The following is an 8,819-nucleotide window of genomic DNA, read 5'->3' on the forward strand; positions in this document are numbered from 1 at the left end:
GTGTGTGTGTGTGTGTGTGTGTGTGTGTGTGTGTGTGTGTGTGTGTGCGTGTGTGTGCGTGTGTGTCCTTCCTGAGGGCGACGCTTGTTTGGTTGTCTGTGTTGGCGTGGTGACCCAGAAATTCATCCAGTCTCCCCCGTCTTCCTGTTTCATAACATCTTCACTTTTGGTGTCTGTAGTAAAAAAACCTCTGCTGTTGTTTCATGTTGTGCAGAATTAAAGCCTCAGATTGTTCTTGAGCAAGGCAGCCGAATGCTAATGGGAAGTCCTCAGTCTAGCTTCAGAGGTGAAACAGCTTGTTGCTGTGGTTGTACTCTCCAAGTTACTTTGTGGTCTTTGGCTCACAGAGGTTTAAATGTCTGGTGATAATACTGAAACTTAAAATAAGGATACAAAAACTGACTTTAAAGGGAAGCATTTTTGTTATTTTCATGTTCTATGTGCACATATATTTAGCAATTTTCTAGACTTACTGACTTTGCAGAGGAGGATGACTTTTAATTGTTGGAGGAAACCCACCAACACAGCCCAGCTGTCCCCAGTAGGAAATATGTTAATTATTATTAGCATAAGAAAAGCCATCTTTGTTGCGTTATTCACTTCTTAAGTGGATAACATTTCTAGATCCAAATGCTTTTTTCTTTTCCAAAAGCAACAAAACTCTGTGGCACCACTGACAAAAAAAAAAAAAAAATCATGATTGCAATAAAGTTTAACATCAAGGCATCCATGAAAAAGAGTATTTACGAAGGTGGTCAGATAGCTAGTCTCAATCTAAAGATGATGTTCCAAATTCTGACGGATGATTCCTAAAAAAACACTCAAACATGCAGAACTCAGGAGACTGAAAGACTTTACCAACCCTCCAAACAGCAGTATAGTCAGTATAGTCAGTGGTAAAGTCAGACTGGTTGACATATATTGTGCTATCACGTCAGAGATTATCCAACCATAGGACGAGATTAGTCCTTAACACGTTGGTGCACGATTTCTTGCTACGAAAAAGTCCTGACCTTAAGGTTAAGGTCCGCACTGCAGCGTGCTAACAGGATGAGAGCCTCATCCAACACGCGGCCGACACGTCATCACTTATTAAGGGGATTGCAGCATGCAGTATCGGCATTAAGCATTAGTTGGTTCAGCATTTCCTGAAACCTTAAGGTCTTGCTGTAGTGAGGAGCTGCAAAAGAATTAGTAGTAAACAACAATGCAAAGACACAATGAGCAGGGAACATAATTAAAAGCACGAAACACAGTTGAAGCTCTGCAGAGCAACGGATCTGTAATCATCTGTTCAGCCATTTGAAGTTTGTAGCAGTTCATTGTGGTTTAGCCTGAAGCTGCTGGAAGCAGTATGGAGGCTGATTAGTGTCTGAAAGAAGGGTAACATTAAATATATGACTCTGTCTGACTCTGAAGAAATATTTTCAGGTGATGCCAATTAGAGCATTCTTTGAGAGAAGTGCCTGGAAAAATGGCCAGAAGCCTTGAAAGATCAGAAGATCAGCTTGTAGGACTTTTACTGTGTTGGCTCATCTGTGTCTCATGCCCGTGCACCCTGCATCTTTTTCCAGAACGTGAAAGGACATGGGAGGAGGTAGTAAAGGAAAACAGACAGAAGGGAAAGGGTATAGGCAGGTCCACGACTATGAAGAAGTCAAACAGGAAGTTGTTAAAGAAAAGACAATGGTAAAAAACGTGTAACAGGGTGCTGAAATATATGAGACGACAAAATAGAAATCAAAGAGTAAAGAACATTATTGCATTTAAATGTCAGACGGAAGCGGTATTTGGTCTTTGCTTCTTAGGCACCATTACTAAAATGTACTAAAAGTCAAGTGTGACCAGTCACTGTGTTGTAATGGTTCCCCTGGCTGGTAATTTCAGAGCTGAATGTTCCTCTGATTATAAATTAGGTACAATAAATGTAGGAGTTTGTCAGAAGGTTGCTGGAAACAGTCTTGTGGTCTTAAAAGGTCCTCAGAAAGCTGTGTGACTCAGGGAGCGGAACATTTTAGGCCTCTTTGATGTAATTTAGAGTTATGAATCATTCATAAAACACATGCGTCTGACAGCTTTCATTCACAACGTGGTTAAAATTAGGAGCTGACAGTGAGGTGTCCGAGATAAGATTACAGGCTGAATGCAGTGAGATTGTAGGCATGCATCGTATTTTTTCAGACACGATTCAGACTGTAGACATTTAATCTGGCCCTGGCAGCATTTACCTTATTTAATGTGTATGTATTTTCTGTTCCAGTAGTGGATGCTCATATCAAACATGGCCAGAATTTTAAATATTGAGGTCAATGTATAGTGAACCAAGAACTCAGCGGTCATCCTTCTCTAACTGCTCAGTTTAGAGCAGCTATTTCTTCTAATGGAGCTGATGCCATAGAAAGAGGGTTTCTCCCATACTGTTATCTCAGGCAAATAAGCCCCCACAGCCTGCTGGTCAAAGAGAGAGGAGCTAAAGTGAAATCCATCCATCTTTTATGGCTGATCTGGAATTAGGCTGTAGAGGTAGCAAGTTAATTATACCATTCAAATCTTTTCTTCCCAAGATGTGTTTTATAATTCATCCTGATTACAACATGATACACCAAGCAGTCAGCTGATCCCTCCATGAAACTCTTGGTCTACAAAAGGACTTCCTTCCTCCAAGAGAAAGTTGCCAGGATATATCCTTATTAGATGTGTGGACACAATCATCAGGGCCTTTTTGGCATAAATTAGCTCCACTACAGCCGAATCACATTCTCGTTTTTTGGTCACTACTGTGAGCTAATGACCAGAACTGAGATCGACTTGCTCTTTGCCACGTTGGTCTGGTAGACTTGTATTACTGCAGAGCTCCATCTTATCTCGCTTAGGTTAGGGTAGGCTTGAAGGTTAAGCCCTGTAAACAAAGACACTGATTTGCTTGTCCCACATTGCTTTAGCTGAGGGTTTATGGATGGTGGACACTGAAGCTGTTTGTATGTATGTATTTAACCTTTTAAAGCCGATCGGAGCAGACACGCTCCATTTTGCGTAACTATTTTTAAATCCCTGTAGAACCGGAACCACATAAGCTAGCGCAATAATTTTTTTTGCCTATGAAACCTGAGGAGTTGTACTTACATCTTATGCCATCAGCTTGTCCTAGGTCACGGTTTCCTTCCACACATGGCTTTGCAAAAGCTGCATAAAAAGCGCTTGCAGGAACAAAAACATAATATTCCAGAAACATACTTTGCCGATCCGATCAGCTGTTCATAACACTTCCTACGTTGGAATAGACGTCAGCGCGAACTATCACATGTCCGCCATGACCTGCCTGAAACCGGAAGTGACGTCATTTTGCAGAAATGTCGTTTTTACTTGTAGGCCTTAGAAGCCTATACTGGTGTTTTTATAAGTCATGTTTGACTTTATGCTTTTCTGAATAGTTTCTGGGATGCTTAGTTAAAATAGTTTATTTTGATGCACATGCTGTTTTCTTTGCAAATTTGCATCATAAGACTGTTTTTCTTTTCCTGCAGTGTATAAAAATTGGTGTATCTCAAAAATAAAACTATGAAGACACTCAAAATAAATTTCCTGTTGTTGTAAACTATTTTTTGCAACTTTTTAAAGCTAAAGTTAAATTTAAAGTTTTGAGGGATAAACCTCTTAAATTTTTCCAAGTAGAAATATATGTAAAAAAAACCCCAAAAACAATTTTCAATGTTTTTTGTAGTTTATTGCACTTTTTTGCAATTTATGTCGTTATTATGGACTTAATGCATACATATTATTAAAATGTGGGCTATAACAGTTGTATTGATGTATAGCAACTTGAAATGCTCCCTAAAGCTCTAGCGGCCTTGGTTCTATGGTAGGTCTTAAAGGGTTAAGGTAGTGGCTTGTGTGGGTTAAGGTTCTTCATGGAGTTACTGGCTGCCAATTCCTGTGGTCTGGTCAACAGTATTCCTCTAACTTTGAAATGCATCACTGTTTTCCTGTAAACATTCAAGGACAATGAATATGAGTGTTAGGTTTAGAAAAAGCTGGTTTGGGTTTCCATTGTAGCGTGTCCCTGCTTTGTCTGTACAACAAGGCTCCTGCAGACACAAAAGTTACTTCTTATACAAACGGATTTCTTACAAATTCCTGCTGACTGTGACGAATAAAAAGGATTCAACTGCCTCCATGAACATGAGACAACTTTGGGACCTTTTTCTTGATGATTTCTGGTTTTCTTGTGAGACCTGTTTGAGAAGAAAAACTTAAGATTTATTTGCTTTTCCAGCCTTTTTGTCATCTTTCAGTGTCGCTGATCTTTCCTAACTCAACTTGGGGAATTTTATTGTTTCAGCTGGGAGGGCCAACAAATCTCATGATGCCAATAAACGTGTACGTGACCAAGTGATGGAGTCAAATGGAAACCAGGACCAAGCAGCTCATCGGGACCTACTGTAGTTGGGGCACGTGTGTGTGTGTGAGAGAGACTGAGTGGATGACAGCTTTTGATAAGAATGGAAAACAGAGCTAGATCTTCCTTTGATGTGGACACACACACGTGAATGCACACACACACACACACACACACACACACACACACACACACACACACACACACACACACACACACACACACACACACACACACACACACACACAGATGCAACCTCAGTGTATGGAGCTGTTGAAGAATAAATGCATGAAGGGTTGAAAAACATCCTCTGTGAGCTGCTATCCATCAATGGATCAGGCTGGTTTCCGGACACACACACACACACACACACACACACACACACACACACACACACACACACACACACACACACACACACACACACACACACACACACACACACACACACACAGACCTGTTACACACTCACACTTTGTCAGTCTTGCTCTCTTGAAACTCTCAGTGTAATCCTATAGTCAGTCTCTCTCTTTCTCTCCTTCAGTGTAACCCTATACTCGATTGCCCCGTTTCTGAGTTTAATGAGACTATTGTTGGTCTGCACTTCATTATCTCAACTTCCCATAATTATCAGACTCTATACATGGAAACAAAACACCACACAAATAGCATGCTTTCTGAGTGTGTTTTCTTGTCTTTAGCTTCCTTTCAATATTAACTGCACCACAGTGACCTTCTTGCAGGAAACAGTCCGCTCCAACCTGCACATTAGTCCCTGGGCAGGCCTGGTGGACTCGTGCAGACTTCACTGCACTTGTTTCAGCTTACAACTAAGCTATAAACAAGATGAATTTGATCTGTTTTATTAAACATACTTTTAATGGGTGTATGGCTGGAAAAAAAGGAGGAGCAAATACAAATGTACACTTCAAATAAGTTGGTGAGGTGGATGAAGGGCGAAAAGAGAAACCCAAAGATTTCGTTTCACCAATCACATGGATGCTATTGTCTGAAAAGACCCTTTTAAAAGCTCAAAAGAGCCAAAAAGAGTTTTCATGTTATATATTCCTGTTACACATTTTTCATCATTCAGTCCTACTTTATGTCTATTTCAAGGACTTTGTCTTCTTTGTTTTTTCCCTCTTTCCCCCTTTTTTTTGCCTCACTGACTTTCTTCAGTCTAAATCTGATGTTTCTTTTCTCTGTTTTAATATGTTTTCCTCCCATAGGGGAGCTCAGTTATGGCAAAAATCATAAATGCTGGAGTTTGTCTGGGCGATAGGCCGAGACTTGTGGCGCGTCCCTTGGAAAGGGCAGCTGTGTGTGTGGGTGCAGATGTGTGCAATAAGACCTGTGTGGTAGCTACATGGAGCAGTCCTGATTATCTTGTTTTCATTAATCATTAACAGGCAGGATTGTAATAGAGATTAAAACCTGGCTCTGGCATCCTGTGTCCTTTGTTTGGGTCCTTTCCCCCTGTGACCAATAACAAGTAGAGGTTGGCAGACCTGCAGACTCCTCTGGATCAGAAAGGAGGATACTTATCTATATTTATGTAATGCCTCCTCCTTCGTTGACTGCGTAATAATATTTAGCTTTAATTATTTTACATATTACTGTAAAACATGCGTGGCTTCTTCTCTGCAGTGATGAAGGAATGAAATAACGTCCCTAAGAGCGCTGCTGCTTCTCAATCTAAAGTGTAAATTAGCTTCGTCTGTGTGCTGTCTGTGAGTTAATTGTTTAATGTGCTGCTGTCCTTGCTTGCCGTGAATGGCTCCATCAGGGATCAATAAAGTATTTGATTGATTTATTGATTGATGGAGAGGGGATTGGACTCTGGCCTGCTTTCTTCTTCATTGAGGATTCGCCTCCATGCAGCCTGTTAATGAGGTCTGGTGCCTTTGTTCAGCCATCAGTTGGCGCGTTTGATAGAGCTGAGGTTGGCGCTCTGTGCAGACCAGTCCGGTTCTTCCATCCCAAACTGGGATTGTATCTTCATGGAAACAGGCCACCATCATGTAGAAAAGGAAAAATGAGCAGTGTGATTGTCTTACCTGGACTAAATATGTAAAACGGATCAAAATCGAAAATTGTGCTCCTGTTGACTCGGTGTTCCATGCAGTAGTGTCATCTGGTTATTTGTAAAACACCTTGTGCAGCTGTTGACATCGCAGAGGTGTCAGGCAGAGTGGGAGGGGGGGCAGGTGTGATTGAGCTTCATCAGGTTGGAGTCGATCGTGGAGAGTTTTTCAGGCTGATTGCTGCCCTTTCAAAGGGCCCGAGCGGCCGCTGAATGATGAGCGAGGTGAAGCTGGGGTTGTCCTGAGTGGCAGAACGCCGTCTCAGAGGACATAATCATCCTGCGAGCGACGAGGCCGTTCAATCACAGCTCTGTCCCGATGCCCATAGACACTCCTGGCACTCAAATCAAACGCTCGTCAGCTCATGACTCGAGGATTCAAAATATACTCAACAAGTGTTTTCTATCATCAGTTTTGACCTAAAGAGGGAGGCCGCTTTTATTTGACTTCTTTACTAAAGCCTCTGCATCAGCACTGACGCATTTCGCAGCTCTATTACCATAAAATATGGAAGTTACAGCATTATAGTCCTTAATTGTAATGTGCTCGGCAAGTTTATGCTTTGCAAATGTCACCAATGATTTTTTTTAAAGTGAAGCTGAAATGGACAGATGTGAAAATAAAATTATGTCAAAACTAAAGTGATTAATCCCACAGCGGCAAACACAGTAAGCTGGATGTTGAGCATGCTCAGTGACTTCTTTACAAACAGCTGCTCTGAGATTCATAGTCGTTAACCCTTTAAAGCCGGTCGGAGCGGGCACGCTCCATTTTGCGTAACTATTTTTAAATCCCGGTAGCTCTGCAACCACGTAAGCTAGCGCAATAATTTTTTTTGCATATGAAACCGGAGGAGTTGTACTTGCATCTTATGCCATCAGCTTGTCCTCGGTCATAGTTTCCTTCCACATATAGCTTTGCAAAAACTGCATAAAAAGCACTTGCAGCAACAAAAACATAATATTCCAGAAACTCGCTTTGCCGATCCGATCAGCTGTTCATAACACTTCCTACGTTGGAATAGACGTCAGCGCGAACTATCGCATGTCCGCCATGACCTGCCTGAAACCGGAAGTGACGTCATTTTCGCGGAAATGTAGTTTTTTACCATCGGGACCATATGAGCCTATACTGGTGTTTTTAAAAGTTATGTTTGACTTTATGACTTTCTGTGTCGTTTCTGGGATGCTGAGGACTCATATTGCACTGCTGGAAATAGTTTATTTTGATGCATATGCTGCTTTTTTCCAAATTTGCAGTATAATATTTATTTTCGTTTTTCCTGCAGTGTATGAAAATTGGTGTATTTCAAAAATAAAACTAAGAAGACACTCAAAATAAATTTAAAGTGTCTAGTTTGTGCAACTTTTTTGTATTTACAGTTTTGAGGGATAAGCCTCTTAAATTTCTGTAACTAGAAATATATGTTAAAAAAACAAAAACGATTTTCAATTTTTTTGTAGTTTATTGAACTTTTTTTCAATTTATGTAATTACTATGGACTTAATGCAGACATATTATTAAAATCTGGGCTATAATGGTTGCATTGATGTATAGCAACTTGAAATGCTCCCAAAAATGGCTCCACAGCATGTAAACATATAAAGTAAGCTCTGGCGGACTTGGTTCTATGGTAGGTCTTAAAGGGTTAATATTGGGAAAAATTATGATTCATAACACAACACGAGGATGTTGTTCTGGTGGTCAGTCAGCTGTTTTTTTCTGACTATATGTGAGACGTCAGCAGATTTTGGGCTCGTGATTTACTTTTCAATCTACAGATTTCATATTCTGGTTTAATTTCAGCACTCGCAGTAAAAGCTAAAAATAACAATCATCATAATAATCCTGCTGTAAAGTTGAAGCTGCCATGCTGCTTATAATTATTAAAACCATTAAAGCTTTTGTAAACTTTGGAGAGGACTCAACAATGAAATGTGTCAGAAATATCTGAAATACTTCGTGTGTCATCTCTACATTTTTGATGTTTGCAAACATGCACTGGTTTAAATTTTGTTAAGTTTAAACATAATCGTATACAGCACAACTGGATCGATTTATATTTTGATTTACTGAACTGCTACAATGCTTTGCATTTCTTTTTCCTGTGACTTGATGAACGAGTTTCCAGCAGCAGCAGCTCCGCTGGGTTTTGGTGACAGTGTGTTGAAGTGTGTTCGGTTTGATTCAGCAGGTTGTGGGATTAGATTAGATTACTATGTTCAAACTGGAAGTTTAAAGTAGGAAGTCATTTTTCATAGCTAACCTCTGTCCTCTGTGTGTGTGTGTGTGTGTGTGTGTGTGTGTGTGTGTGTGTGTGTGTGTGTGTGTGTGTGTGT

At 40.5% G+C, this 8,819-nt stretch overlaps 2 protein-coding genes across 3 annotated transcripts in view; both read left to right on the forward strand.

Moving 5' to 3' along the window:
* The window catches only part of LOC102297995 (zinc finger protein 99), a gene marked incomplete at both ends in the record, with an annotated part of 370,247 nt that overhangs the window by 104,116 nt on the left and 257,312 nt on the right, over positions 1-8,819 (forward strand).
* The window catches only part of LOC102297688 (sodium channel protein type 4 subunit alpha), a 279,846-nt gene that overhangs the window by 52,117 nt on the left and 218,910 nt on the right, over positions 1-8,819 (forward strand). The window lies entirely within an intron of this gene.

Source organism: Haplochromis burtoni, unplaced genomic scaffold (assembly GCF_018398535.1).
Source record: "Haplochromis burtoni strain Fernald_Lab_line unplaced genomic scaffold, NCSU_Asbu1 Contig_480, whole genome shotgun sequence".
Classification (NCBI taxonomy): domain Eukaryota; kingdom Metazoa; phylum Chordata; class Actinopteri; order Cichliformes; family Cichlidae; genus Haplochromis; species Haplochromis burtoni.